The following is a 14,117-nucleotide window of genomic DNA, read 5'->3' on the forward strand; positions in this document are numbered from 1 at the left end:
GCCAACAGGGAGCGGCCTCTCTTGTCCTTGAAAAGCAGACTAAGTCGTGTCCCCAGGCCGCCGTCATGCTCCCCGTTACGAAACATTTGATTTAAAAATCAACCGAGGTCAGCCTTTGAGACTTGGGGCTGTGCTGGCTGGCAGGAGGGCGTCGGATGGAGGCCTGGCCTGCTGGTTGGGCCCGCCATGCAGGCTGCTGGGCTAGGCCGCATCCCACTTTTTAAAAATTTGTTTGACCGTGCCAGGTCCCAGATGCAGCACTAGGAATCCTTGCTCGTGGCTATAGCATGCGGGATCTTTAGTTGTGGCACATGGGATCTAACTTCCCTGACCAAGGATCAAACCCAGCCCCCTACCCCACACTGGGAGCATGGAGTCCCCATGTCTCCCTTTGAAAAGGCAGCCCTGCCGCCCACCCCGCCCCCACTGCAGCCGTCAGCGAGCTCCAGCCCACAGCACAGGTGGCCTTGCTGGTGAGGGGCAGGCCTGGCCCTCAGCGCCCTGCATGGTGAGCGGGGTGCTGGGGGCAGGGTGAGCCCTCCGGCGGCCACAGTACATGGTCTGGAACAACATCCCACTGTTGGCAGCACGTGGACCAGTTCTGTGGCCTTTGATCACGGCGGCTGGAGCATGTGGGGATGGAAGGACATCGTCTAGCCGTTTCCATGCACACGGACAGGACCCTCAACTCATCACCTGTGCCAGGGCTGGTGAGACAGGTCAGGAAGAAGTACCCAGAGCTGTGTTCTGGCCCCTTGTTTTAATTTCAGTCTAAAGAATGTAGGAGCATTTTGGGCGAATGTGGTGGCTGTGTTTTCACTCTGGACAACAAGTCCTCTTGAGGTCAGAGACGTGTGGTGTGGATGAGTCCAGCGGGCATAGGTCCCAGCCGCACACCCTCTGGAGCCTCCTCAGACTCTGCCTGGGTATCGGTTCTGTGGTTTGGGGTAACAGGGGCACCAATGTGCCCATCTTTGAGGGTGGGGACAAGGATAAGGGAATCCATGTAGGAAGCACCCAGCTCAGCACCTTCTAAGCCCTTGATATGAAATTGCTGTGATATGTATTAATACCATTTAGGGCCTGGTAGCAAACAGCTGGCTCCTTCCAGTGAGACATGGGGCTTTGCTTAAACAACAGGATTCACTCTCTCCAGTCCTGGAGGCTAGAATCTGAGGCCCAGGTGTGGGCAGGGTTGATCCTCCTGAGGCCTCTCCTGGGCGTGCAGACGGTCGTCTCCTCCCCGTGTCCTCCCAGCGTCATCCCTCTGTGTATGTCCGTGTCCTGACCTCCTCTTCTCATAAGGACTCCAGTCCTGTGGGATTAGGGCCCACCCTTGTGACCTCATTTTACTTTATTTATTTCTTTGAAGGCCCCGTCTCCAAATACAGCTGCATTCAGAGGGGCTGGGCCTTAGGGTATCCGTTTATGAATTTGGAGGCGGGCGAACACAGATGAGCCCAAAACAAGTTTAATGAAAGAACAGTTTGCAGAGGCGTGGCCAGGTTAGAGGGAATCATGAGGGCTGGAGAGGCACGTAGGTGCTGGCCAAATGCAGGTTCCCAGAGATGAGAGAAGGGGAGGGGCCGGCCTCGGGGGTCGGGCTGGAGGAACGGGCTGCCTCTGGGCGCTGTGGCCTCAGCAGTGGGCCCCAGCCTGGCGGGAGCAGCAGGGAGAACAGACATCAGTGTTCCTCTCCTGTCCTCCGGTCCCCGTGGCCTGCCGCATCCAGAATCCAGAGGGGGCCAGGGGCCAGTGGGAACACAGTCTGTGGCCCTTGCCGTCCTCTCTGGGCACAGAGCGGAGCCCGGCAGTGAGGGAGGCAGAGGCTCCTATGAGCGCTTTGACCCCAACCACGTGGACAACTTAACAAACCAAACAAAGCAGAATGAACCAAAACAAACAAACCGGCCAGCGGCTCCGTCCCTGCCAGCCAGTGGGTTTGGAGTGAGCGATCTAAAATGCAAGTCACCCCACCTGATAGACAATTCCAGCTTCGCACTGGCCTGGGGAAGTGATTTTGGTTCTGGGACCCTTCAGGCTGATTGGGACAGTTGGTCCTGGAGAATGGGGGCTGGGGGGGAGTTGTTGTCCAGAGGCAGCACCCTAAAGCTGCCAAGTTCTTGATAAATTCCATAAAGGTGCTTTTGCAACCGCTGAGGACCGAAGGATCCCCAAGCACCCACGAGCCTCTGTGACAAAGGGGCCCAAATTGCTGCTGAACGGGGGTCCTGGGCCACCCATGGATCTGCTCAATTTCCCCACCCCTTCACTCAGGGGCTTCTTTGACACAGAAAGACACCAGCCCCTCACTCCTGGCTTTTCAGGCAGTTAGAGCTTGTGGTCACAGTGGACCCCCTGGGAGGCTGTCCTGGGGGACTCCTCTGGGAGGATGCGGTGGTTTTGGTCATTTGGGGGAGGGGCTGCCCAGCACCCAGCCTCCCTTCCTGTTGGGAGATCTTCTGGGTGTGGTGTTGATGGATAAAAAGCCACCCCTATGGAAGCGGACGGGAAGTCCTCCGGGCCTGTCTCCCTGGCAACTGGGCCATGCTCAGGTGACCCGGGCTCAGCCAATCAGACGTGCCTGTGTGCGGTCTGGCCTCTGGACCAGAGAGGCAGGGTTAGGATTCTCTGGGAAGGCTGCGGCGCTGCTGTCTGGGGGCTGTGGCAGCCTTGTGCAGGGGCAGAGTGTCCTGGCGGCAGGGCCGGGGGCTGGAGCAAGACACTGGCCTTTCCCACGCGTGGCCTCCTAGGCGGCCCTCACTCTGTCTCCACAGGGCCTTGCATCATGCTTTGTCCCAGATGGAGAACCAGACTCTGCCTCTGTTGCTTGCAGCTGGGAATCCTGACCCACGGAGAGTGGAGCTTGCACTCACGCCCAGAAGCAGCTCATCCTGAGGTCCCCCAGAAGGCATTTAGAGCTCTGCCACCCACAGGCGGTCCCACATTCCTCAATCCAGGCACCGGGGCCAAGAGCACACGGCCAGGGGAGGGGGGTTCCCGTGTGCTGAGAGACTGCTGACTCCACCTTCCTGCCTTTTGCAGGCACAGTGATCTTGGGCAAAAGCCTTCCTCCTTATCTGTGAAATGGGGTCCGTCAGCATCATCGTGGGGAAGAAGTGAGCCAGAGCCCGGAAAGCCGTGTCTTGCTCACAGCCGCCATTCAGTAAGCGCTGAAGGTTATTTTCAATGATCGTACTTCCAGAACCTTATTTTCCCTGTGCTTCATTTTCCTTTGCAGACTTTCAAATTATCTTATTTCTGAGATATTTTGAAGATCTTGGTAAGCTACCTTAAAAGTCCTTTCGGAACAAGATGGAATCTTAAAAGCTCACGCTCGGGTAGACCATGTGCTCTGACCGAGCACGAGAAGAATCTATGCACTCCGAGAAGAGCCCCGCCCCACCACTGCTAGAGTGCAGGATGAAAAGCATTTTCATCTTCAAGATGCTCATCATCACTAATTATTAGAGACGTGTGAATCAATACTATAATGAGGTACCACCTCACACCGGTCAGAACAGCCATCATCAAAAAGTCTACGAATAACAAATCCTGGAGAGGGTGTGGAGAGAAGGGAACCATTCTACACTCTTGGTGGAAATGTATGTTGGTGCAGCCACCATGGAAAACAGTATAGCGATTCCTTAAAAAAGCTAAAAACTAAAGTTGCCGTTTGAGTCAGCCATCCCACTCTTGGGCATATATCCAGACGGAACTCTAACTGAAAAAGATACATGCACTCCTGTGTTCATAGCATCACTCTTCACACTTGCCGAGACATGGAAGCAATGTAAATGTCCATCGAGAGATGAATGGATAAAGAAGACGTGGTACATATATACATGATGGAATGCTACTGAGCCATAAAAAAGAACAAAATAATGCCATTTTGCGGCAACACGGGTGGGCCTAGAGATTGTCATACTACGTGAAGTAAGTCAAAGAGAAAGACAAATACCATATGATACCACTTACACTTACAGAATCTAAAATACAACACAGATGAACATATCTGTGAAACAGAAATGGACTCACAGACACAGAGGACAGACTTGGGATTGTCAAGGGTGAAGAGGGTGGGATGGACTGGGAGTCTGGGATTAGCAGAGGAGAACCATTATAGAGGATGGATAAGCAACAAGGTCCTTCTGTATAGCACGGGGAACTATATTTAATATTCTGTGATAAGCCATAATGGAAAAGAATATGAAAAAGAATGTATGTATAACCGAATCACTTTGCTGTAGGCAGAAATTAACATTGTAAATAAACTATACTTCCACAAAATAAATTAAAAAGTAGATACCCCAAAACAACTATTTTCATCTTTAGTAGAGTCTCTCTCTAAGGACTAACAGAAAAATATTTAGAAAAGCAGATGACGTGAGGTGATAAATATTCGTTGAGCATGTGTATTCCCCAGGCACAAGCCTAGCTGCCGAGGATAGAGGGCTTTGAGAAAGTCCTTGCTGCTATGGAATCTCACTCTTATGCAGGAGAAAGAGAATAAACAAATGATGCTGTACTGGAGAGGGAGGGGGTTTGAAGAAAAATTAAGTGAAGGGAGGGGAGTGAGAATGACAAGATGCCATAGGCAGGGGACAGGCAAGGGGTGTTTGCATGAGGCCTGAGCGAAGAGAGGAGAATCGTGCAGGCATTTGAGGAAGACTATTCTGGAGAAGAGGGCAACAGAGGATGAGATGGTCGGATGGTATCGCTGATTCAATGGACATGAACTTGGGCGGACTCCGAGAGATGGTGAGGAACGGGGAGGCCTGGCGTGCTGCAGCCCAGGGGGTCGCAAAGAGTCAGACATGACTTGGCAACCGAACAACAATAACAGTAATTCGGGGCCCAGGGAACAGCTGTGCAAAGGCCCCGTGGGCAGCTCGTTTACTCTTACAACTGGCCTGACTCTCAGGAGTTCTGATGAAGAATAAGGACGTGGAATCCTCCTGCATTTATGAACCACGTCCTCAGGCGTACTGCAGATAAGTGTTGATACTGTGTATGTAGAGGGAAACATCTGATCATGATACAGTGTGAACACGAGAGGAAAATCCAGCAGGCACACGGATTGTCATGCAGCTTCGGGATGAAGACACATGTGACGTGTGGTTGTAAAACGACAGTGTTTTACAGTTTCCAAAGCAGAGAGAAACACAAGTCTTTGTGTTCCTACCCAGGAAATGAGGCACTTCAGTCATTTGTGAAGCTTGTCTCATAACTGATTCAGTGCCTGCTGCCCGTGTATTTTGCCAGGACTGGAAAATATGTGTCCAAATGTCTATGTACTCACTTAAAAAAAAGCCTAGGCGTGCTCACTCACTCTGTATTGGAGACCAAGATAAGCTGGCATTTCCAAACACAGCCTAGCAGTCAAATATTCCAGTGTTTCTCTGAATTCGCCCTCACTTTTGTTTCAGACAGAGTCACTTATCTGAAGCAGAGGCCACGTGGGACCTGCTGTCCCATTTTGCAGATGAGAGATCAAGGTTAAGAGTGAGGAGAGGACACCCAAGTCCCTTGCCAGCTGACAGCCTGTCACTAGGATTAGGGATTTATCCTGAACTTCGTCACAGACTCCCAGTTGCCTCCCAGTATTTATTCCTAGCCTTTTTCTCCCTAAGAGAACTCCTAGTTTTTTACCTGGCATGTGTTTACCCAGAAAAAAAGATGGCATGGCTAGGCTTCCCTTACAGCTTGGTATGACCAATGGGCATCAAAGTGTGTGGGTAACTTCCATGGAGGGAAAGTACCCTTCTCTGCCATTTCTCTTTTGGGTATTGGAACACAGATTTGATGGCTTGAGCTCAGGCAATCATCTTGGGCCACGAGGAGGATGCCTTTGCTGAGCATGGCAGAGTGGTCTGAGAGAGGGACCCCGGGTCTCTGGATGCGTTTATGAAGCCCCCTACCAACCCTTCCGGACTTCTCTTATAGGAGAGTCACTTTTTAAAGAGAGCTTTTTTTTGTCCTTTGCTGTTGGGCCAACAGAGACTTTCCCTGGCTCTCCTCCGCTGCCATGTGGCTGTTTGTGCAACTCTCTCATCACGATCGAGATGAAGAACAACCCCAAGAGAGGGGGCATGAACCCTCTGTACGAGGTCACAGAGCTTCTCTTATATAAACACTCACTTCAGACCTGCACAGGATAATTGCTAAAGCAAACAGGCCCCGCCTCCGGAGCGGTGGCCAAGACCCGTGGCCTGAAGAACATTTCCCGACAGGATGTTCACGTGACCACTAATCGATGAGGCTGGTGACACTTTGAAGGCCTTTGCCACTGTGGCTGCTGTCAGCCCAGCTCTGCCCCACTCTACCCGGAGACACACTGTAGGGCCGGTGGGGACCCACCGGCTCCGAGAAAATACTTCCCTGGAGGGCCAGCCTCTGGGGCAGCAGGAGACAGTGATTCAACACGCTCTGGCCAGGCTTCTGCTATGAAGCATCACCCGTCCCCAGGAGCAAGAAGGTCCTTTAAGCTCTCCTTCTGTCCCTCCTTCCCTCCCTCTCTTCCTCCTTGTCTGCATTCCCTGTTGGCAGAGATTTTCTGTGAGACCCTCAGCGTACTAGAGTGTACCCCCCTTGCCATAACCGCCTCTGACCTTCAGCGACTCCTCCCTCCTCACAGAGACCCCTCCTCTGATTGCTGAAGAGTGACGTCATTCATCCCGGCCACGTTCCTGCCATCGGGGTCTCCCGGAGCTCCCTAGCTGCCTTTCTCCTTACCCTACAACCCCACAGCGGCATTTCACGACCTCTCCTCTTTGTGGAAAGAGAGACACAGTTTCCCAGTAGAGTCAGATGCTCAGGGCCTCACTCCGGAGAGGATATAGAGGCAGCAGACAAGTGTGGTTCTTCCTGGGTCCAGTATCAGACAATAAGTCTCACCACGGAAAATGCTGCCATTGACATCCTGTGTCTCGAGGAGGCCTCTGCGGTGGGGCGTGCCTGATTCACGGACGAGGATGCTGAGAGCTGAGAGTTTGACCCGTGCGTGCTAAGTGGCTTCAGTGATGTCCAACTTCCTGTGACGGAATGGACTGGAGCCCTGGAGCCGGCCATGCTCCTCTGTGCACGGGATTCTCCAGGCAAGTATACCGGCGTGGGCTGCCATTTCTTCTCCAGGGGATCTCCCCGACCCAGGGATCAAACCCCACATCTCTTATGTCTCCCGCATTGGCAAGTGGGTTCTTTACCACTCGCGCCACCTGGGAAGCCCCAGGTCACACCAGCTAGGCAGTTCTGGCACTAGGATTCAGCCCTGACTCAGACCAGGTCCCTTGCGGCCCTTCCCAGCCTCACTCTGGGAGGAAGTCAGCACACGTGGCCCTGAAAGGGAACCCCTGGGTCTCTGGTGAACGGCTGGAGAAGGAGAGTTTCTCGCTGCTGTCAGGCATCTCCACCCCTTGCCAGGGACCCTCCCCACGGCCCCCACCCTAGACGGCAAGATAGTCCCTCAGCTCCCTGATATCCTGCAGTGGTGCCCGTTTCCACACAGCCAGCAGTTACCAAGAAAGGCTGGTGCTAACTTTGTTTATACGAGGGTGTGACTGACTGATACATGTCTGACTGTTCTCCTTTGGAGATGCCCGCTTTCTAATAAAGGTCTCTGAGGACCTAGAGCTTAGTGACAAAGGAATGGAGATGGAAGGATGCGGCTTCCAAAGCCTGACAAGAGGTCTTCCCAGGGAACCCTTGCAAGTTACAGCCCTGTGCTGCCAGCAGGAGGTAACTTACGGCCAGGTCACAAATCCATGGGCTGTGCAGTTAGCATAGGAGTATCACTCACTAGGCAGCTCCTGGACAGAAATTCTGCCCGAGAAGCGCTCCTGGCAGAGTGGAGGCGCCCCCAGCGAGCCCGGAGATTTACACGCTCATCTTCTCTAAATGTAGATGGAGCAGACCACCGCATCTCAGCCCTTTCCTGAAAGGGCCCCAGCAGCAGCCCCTCCTCCCTGCCTTTGATGTCACCCTTGATCTCGTCTGGCCATCCTATCCTGAACATGCCTGATCTCATCTGATCTTGGAAGCTAAGCAGAGTTGGGCCCAGTTAGTACTTGGATGGGAGACCCCCTGGAAATACTGGGTGCTGCAGGCTTCTGGGCTTTCCTGGTGGCTCAGATGGTAAGGAAGTCCACCTGGGTTTGATCCCTGGGTTGGGAAGATCCACTGGAGAAGGGAATGGCAACCCACTCCAGTCTTCTTGTCTGGAGAATCCCATGGACAGAGGAGCCTGGTGGGCGACAGTCCATGGGGTTGCAAAGAGTTGGACACGACTGAGTGACTAATTCTTTCTTTCTTCTTCCTCTATCAAAACTCTCCTGTGCTTTGCTCTGAGAGTCGGCATTTCCCACAGTTCCTGGAGTGGACTCCTCTTGCCCCTCTGTGGGCATCAGGCCAGCCCCTCCCACCGGGAAGGCAGAGCGATGCCCCCACCGGGGGGGCCACTGAGGAGGAAGTGGGTCTCGGGTCAACCTCAGGGCAGGGATCTCCAGGGCCTGGCGACCCTTGGCAGCGGGCTGAGGGCCCCTCTGGACGTCCGATTGCTCAACTCACATTCCTCCTCCCTCTGGCTCAACTCTCAGACACTTTGAGAACAAACCAAAAATAAAAATTTATCCTTTTCCAGCTAATTCGCTCGTTTTTGCAAAACCACACCCCGTCCCCCTCTGTCCTTGTAACTTGTCCCCCACAGGAGGCCAGAGAGCCATTCCTGGGGGGTCATGTTCCAGCTTGGGCCAAAGAAGCCCTGTAGACTCTGACCTCTGACCTCCATGGGGAAGCACAGAACGGGGCCACTGAGAGCCGCTTCCATGCCCTCTCTCCTACAGGAGACGCCTCCCCAGCTCGGGTGCTGGGGCTCCCTCTGAGGGCCAGGGGGCAGTGAGTCCACCTCCTCATTCCTCATCTTTACCTCCACTCATTCACTCAAGACAGAGTGATGTCATTCATTCATTCAATCACTAATCCAAGGACGGAGTGGGGGGTGCTGGTCAGACAGGTCCAAGGCTTGGCATGGCTGGCTGACTTCCTACACAGCAAGAAGAGGACTCTGTCTTCAGAGAGACCCTTCACCCTCCCCAAAGCCATCTGGCTAATCCCTGGTTGCCAGGACAGCCTCAGAGTCCCGGTCCCACCAAGCAGGCCCTCCCTAAGGACCGTCGGAAGGACGCCAGTGGCTTGAGAGGGTGGGGTGAACCGACCTTGGTCTTTGCCCACCAGGCGGAGCCTTGCCAGGCAGACGGAGCCCCTCCAAGCACAGGAGGCCTCGGAGAGGGTCCCTCCCAGCCCCAAGGCCACGAGCTGTGTGACCCACAGGCCAGCGACCTCACCTCTCCCGGCCCAGCCTAACCCTCTCATGTGAAACGGGGCCACGATAGCGTGTGGTGAGGACCCAGCACCGTGCTTAGCGCCCCTGACACATCTCAGCTCTAGTGTTTCCCACCCCAGGGGGCCGTGGGGTGGTTACTCCGATTGGGCCCATTTTACTGATGAGAAAACCAAGGCACGGAGGGTCAGGCAGTTCGCATCAGGGCCAGCCTGTGGGCCCCCATGAAGAGGGGGGCATGTCAGCTTGAGTGCTCACCAGAACATCGGGTGCTCAGTTAGCGCGTCATACCCGCGGTGCGGTGGCTCTCGGTGGGGACGCCGGGCCACGTCTGGGGACGTTTCGGAGTCGTCACCGCAGAGGCAGATGCTGCTGGCCTCCAGGGGGTGGAGGCGGGGTGCCTCTCAACGCCCGGGAAGGCCCAGGGCAGCCCCCACGGCCAGAGTGACTCAACCCCAAGTGTCAAAGGGGCCAGGTGGAGAAGCCGGGTCTCTGCTCCCTGTTCTCAAGGAGGGGCTTCCCGCCTAGAGAGGGTCTTGCATGAACATTCCCACTGTCACCTGCCCACCCTGGAGGCACACCCCCAGCCCCGAGTCGGGCTGGGCTGGCCATCACAGGATGCTGGGGTCTCTGGGACCTCCCTGGACCTGCGCAGGGTCTCAGAGGGCAGACGGGGTGTCCAGCCTGGGTTGGGCAGGGAGCAGTGTCCCCCAGCCCCCCATCCCCCATTTGGGGGCCCCCTACTTACTCGCTAGCAGAAGGTCCACTGCTGTCTCCTCCATCCGAGCGCGTCCCGGGCGTGGGCCTCAGGTGGGCGCTGGCTCCCTGCGGCGGGTCAGGGCACCTCTGCGCTGGAATCTCAGGCGAGGGGGTAGAGGCCACTCCGGCGGGCCAGCAGAGTTTACAAAATGAGTCAGCTGGCAAAAGGGCTCAGAGCGTGTGCGTTAATCATTAACGCACGGCTTGGACACGTCCCCGGGATCCCAACAGACCCCTGCCTCATGGCATCCGTCAGCCTTGACCACCTGTGGTCATGGGTGACCCACTCATCAGGGTCCTGTTGGTCTGATTATCTGCTCAAGGGGAGGACTGGTGCCCAAGGATCCTGATCCCTTCATCCATTCATTTTCAGCTCCAAAGAGGCAAGGTTGTTGAAGGAGAGCGGTCCTGTCTCGCAGTGGACACTAACCCCTGGCCAGCAGCAGCGCCTCCAGATCACCTGGCTGTGCTTCTCTGAGTGTCTGCTCTGTTCCCCATGCTGTGCCAAGAACTCACCAACGACGTGCACACCCTGCAAATGAAGGGCTGTGTGCCTCTGTTTCACAGGGGAGGGGGTGAGGTCCAGGCAGGTGGCTGTCCAGCGACAGGTCTGGGTGAGAGCCGGGGAGAACGGGAGGAACCGTCTCTGCTGCTGGTGCCTCTGTTTCCCCGGGGCGTCCCGGCAGTGCAGGGCGTGGTGAGAGTTAAGAGCGGCAGAGAAGGAAAAATTCTGAGCACACAGTAAGCACTCAATAAGGGCTGGCTGCCTCTCACGTCTCAAGGCCAAGGATCCTCACCTGCCTCGCTGGCCGGCGTGTCTGTACGCGGCCGTTTTGGAGGAGCACTTATGTTGGGGGACTCGGCCAAAGGCACAGTGCAGACCAGTCTCCACCCAGGTGGGTCTGACTCTAGGGGATGAGATCTCTAAAAAGGCTGCATTTGACCCCTGAGAGCATACTCATCATCTGGGAGTGGGAATTACACTTCCCTTAGGAGGGCGGGTTTGAAAGCAGCAGTAGCTGGGTGTGCCCGAGGGCTCCCCCCACGGGCCCCAGGCCTGCGGCCCCGTGTCCCAGCTCACCATCAGCGCAGACCTCGCTCAGAGCCGGGGCCAGGGGGCAGTCGCTGTCCTGATCGGAGAAAGGGCATGAGGGTGTGGATGGTGGGGGAGGCAGGGGGGAGCTTGGGGGTGGGGGAAACTGGGACAACAGGGGGAATCTCGGGGGTGTCAGGGCAGGAAACTGAGGACCGATTTGGACCAACTGAGGACCAATTTGCTGTTGGTGTCCCCAGAAATCAACTCTGGGCTCAAGAATTTTATCACAAAGCTGGTCCCGGCTTGCCTGGCCGCTGCAAACCCATCCGGCACTAGCTCACGTGAGACTCAAGGGCAGAAAATCGGAGGCTGCCGCTGGCGAGAGATGCAATAGCAAATTTCATTCATTCATTCCTCATTCACTTGCTCACCCATTCATTCGTTCACTCGTTCATTCTTCCTTCCAGGAAACATTTCCTTCTGCGTCCAGAAAGGCTGCTTTGGGGTAGAGAAAAGAGATGAAAGTAACCTTGTTCCTGACAGCAAGCAGAGCGTGGGGGCAGTGCGGGGGGTCTCGTGGGGAGAAAGTCAGCTTCAAAACTTCGCTTTGGGAGGTGAGACTGATGCTCTTCTGTTGTCCCCGTTTCACCAGAGCCATGCCCCCATCCTGGGCTCTAAACATGTTCTATGAGGACAGCGCTGGGTCACAGCGATGCTGCAGAACCCCCCAGGGGTCCAATTTTCTCAGCTGTAGGTCAGATAGGTCCACACGCAAGGTGCAGACGCCAGCACGTTGAAGCTTTGTTTAGCACTTAAAGCCTCCTAATGGGTTTTCAACATTTACACTTGTCTTATTATTAATACCAATTACTAAGACTCAACCCTGCCAACCGTGTGTCTCCTTTTATAAATACTGTCGGGACAAGGAGGTCACTCATGGCTCTTTGCTGCAGCTGTGGTCTTACTAGCAAAAGAAAATCTGAAATAAGTTCTCAGGGCAGAAGAAGGCACCTCACGCATGATGCTCTGAAGTTGGCTCTCCACGAAGAGTCTCTGTTTTTGCTCAGGCCCTGGAATAAAATTTTTAGAGGACCTTTAAATCATGCGCGTGGTGGTTCAAAGCAGGGTTCCACCACCCGGCTGCCTGGAGGCGAGACGGGGTCACCTCTGGGGTTTGTTAGTGTATTTAAAAAGTGACAAATGGTTGTTTCTATAAGGAACTTAGAACTGGCTTTGGACAGGGTTATTGGATGATGAGGACGGAGGGATGGGGTGGACGGCTTCTCCCCATGCCCTCTGAGCCGCCCGCTTCACGCCGCTGTAAACAGTGAAATGTAATATTGCCTTATTTGGTCACAGAGCCAAGGAATCGGCTGCAGAGGCCTCTTTGCCTTTGACTGTGTGAGAAACAATTACCTCCAAGTCCTCCTTCCATCCGGCCCTGGATGTAATGTGACAGCTCGGTCCACCTGTGGGCTTCAGGACCCCCAGTCCGGTGTCTGGCCCTGATGGGCTTCTGGTGTAGCTTTCAGAGCTGCTTCCTGGGGTGCTGCCCAAGTCAGGGGATGTGCTCCCCGAATCTGGGGCCCTCTGGGCTTGCAGTAGGCTAGGTGTCTAGGTGCACGGGACCAGGTGTCAGAACTGCCCGTCTCTCCGAGGTCTATATGGATATGGGTGGATGGCATCACCGACTTGATGGACATGAGACTGAGCAGACTCTGGGAGATGATGAACTTTGGGGCAGGGAAGCCTGGTGTGCTGCAGTCCATGGGGTCGCAAAGAGTCGGACATGACTGAGTGACTGCACAACAAAACGGATACGCAGATTTGAAACAACAAAACAGATTGTTGCCGAGCAGGATTCAGGAGGGCTGGGTGTCCCTGGATTTCTGGGGTGTCCAGTGTAGGCTGTGTGTTAAATCACTTCGGTCGTGTCCAACTCTTGGCGACCCCATGGACTGTAGCCCACCAGGCTCCCCTGTCCATGGCATTCTCCAGGCAAGAGTACTGGAATGGGTTGCCAGGCCCTGCTCCAAGGGATCTTCCCAACCCGGGGATGGAGCCCACAGCCCTTATGTCTGCTGCATTGGCAGGCGGGTTCTTCACCACTAGCAGCAGGTATTCAGGGAGTGCACCAAACCCAGGGAGGCCGGAAACGAAGAGTGAGCTGTCGGCCGTGGCCGCTGCCGCTGGGCGCCAGGCTCGGGTTCAGCACTGCCACACGTCCTGGACGCTGAGGTGGGGTGGCCCTTCTGCTCTCAGAGGAGGGGCTGGGCCACAGGCTGGTCTGCCGGGGCTTGGCTGGCTGGGGTCCTGGTCTTGAACCAAGAGCCTGGTGGCAGCCACACAGGGGATGCTCCTGCCGCCAGGAGCAGCCTGGAGGAAGTTCCATCCCCTGGTGCAGGGGGTGGCCCCCATGGCCCCTCCGTGAGAGTCTAGCCTCCACGGAAAAGGTGGCCCTCGCTGGAGGCCATCTGCTCAGTCACCGCTCTCCATACCTGGGTGTTCCTTCCAAGGAGTGACCTGGGGTGGACCAGACAGTGTGAATCACAAGGAAACGGAGAGGAAACACAAAAGGCCGGTGGTGACTCACAGGGTGGCCGGGAGCGGGAAGGAAGCTCCGGTGCCTGGGGTGGAGGGTGGGGTGGAGGGTGGGGTGGTGGGTGGGGTGGTGGGCCCTGCCCGGCATCGGGAGGCCCTGAGCTCCGGCTCCAGCCTTGCCGTGTCTTCTGGGGAGGGGGTGTGCTGCGGGCAAGTCGGTTCCCCCTGAGCCTCGGTTTCCCCATCTGTGAAACAGGCTTGCTGGGACCTGCCTTAGAGGGTTGTTGGGAGAAATACATACGATGGATGTATGTAGAGAGGCCAGGGGTACAGGGTAGGTGATACAACGACATTGGTGGGATTAATGAAATAACTGAATGGGAAAATGTCACTCAAGATTCCAAAATATTGTCATTGCACCTACCGTTTATTATGATGGTGCGT

The 14,117-nt window shown here is 55.3% G+C and overlaps 1 pseudogene; it reads left to right on the top strand.

The window, feature by feature from the left end:
• The first annotated feature begins 7,988 nt into the window (after positions 1–7,988).
• Positions 7,989–8,107, top strand: LOC122677354 (annotated as a pseudogene).
• Positions 8,108–14,117: the final 6,010 nt, after the last annotated feature.

The sequence above is a fragment of the Cervus elaphus genome, chromosome 2 (assembly GCF_910594005.1).
Source record: "Cervus elaphus chromosome 2, mCerEla1.1, whole genome shotgun sequence".
NCBI lineage: Eukaryota > Metazoa > Chordata > Mammalia > Artiodactyla > Cervidae > Cervus > Cervus elaphus.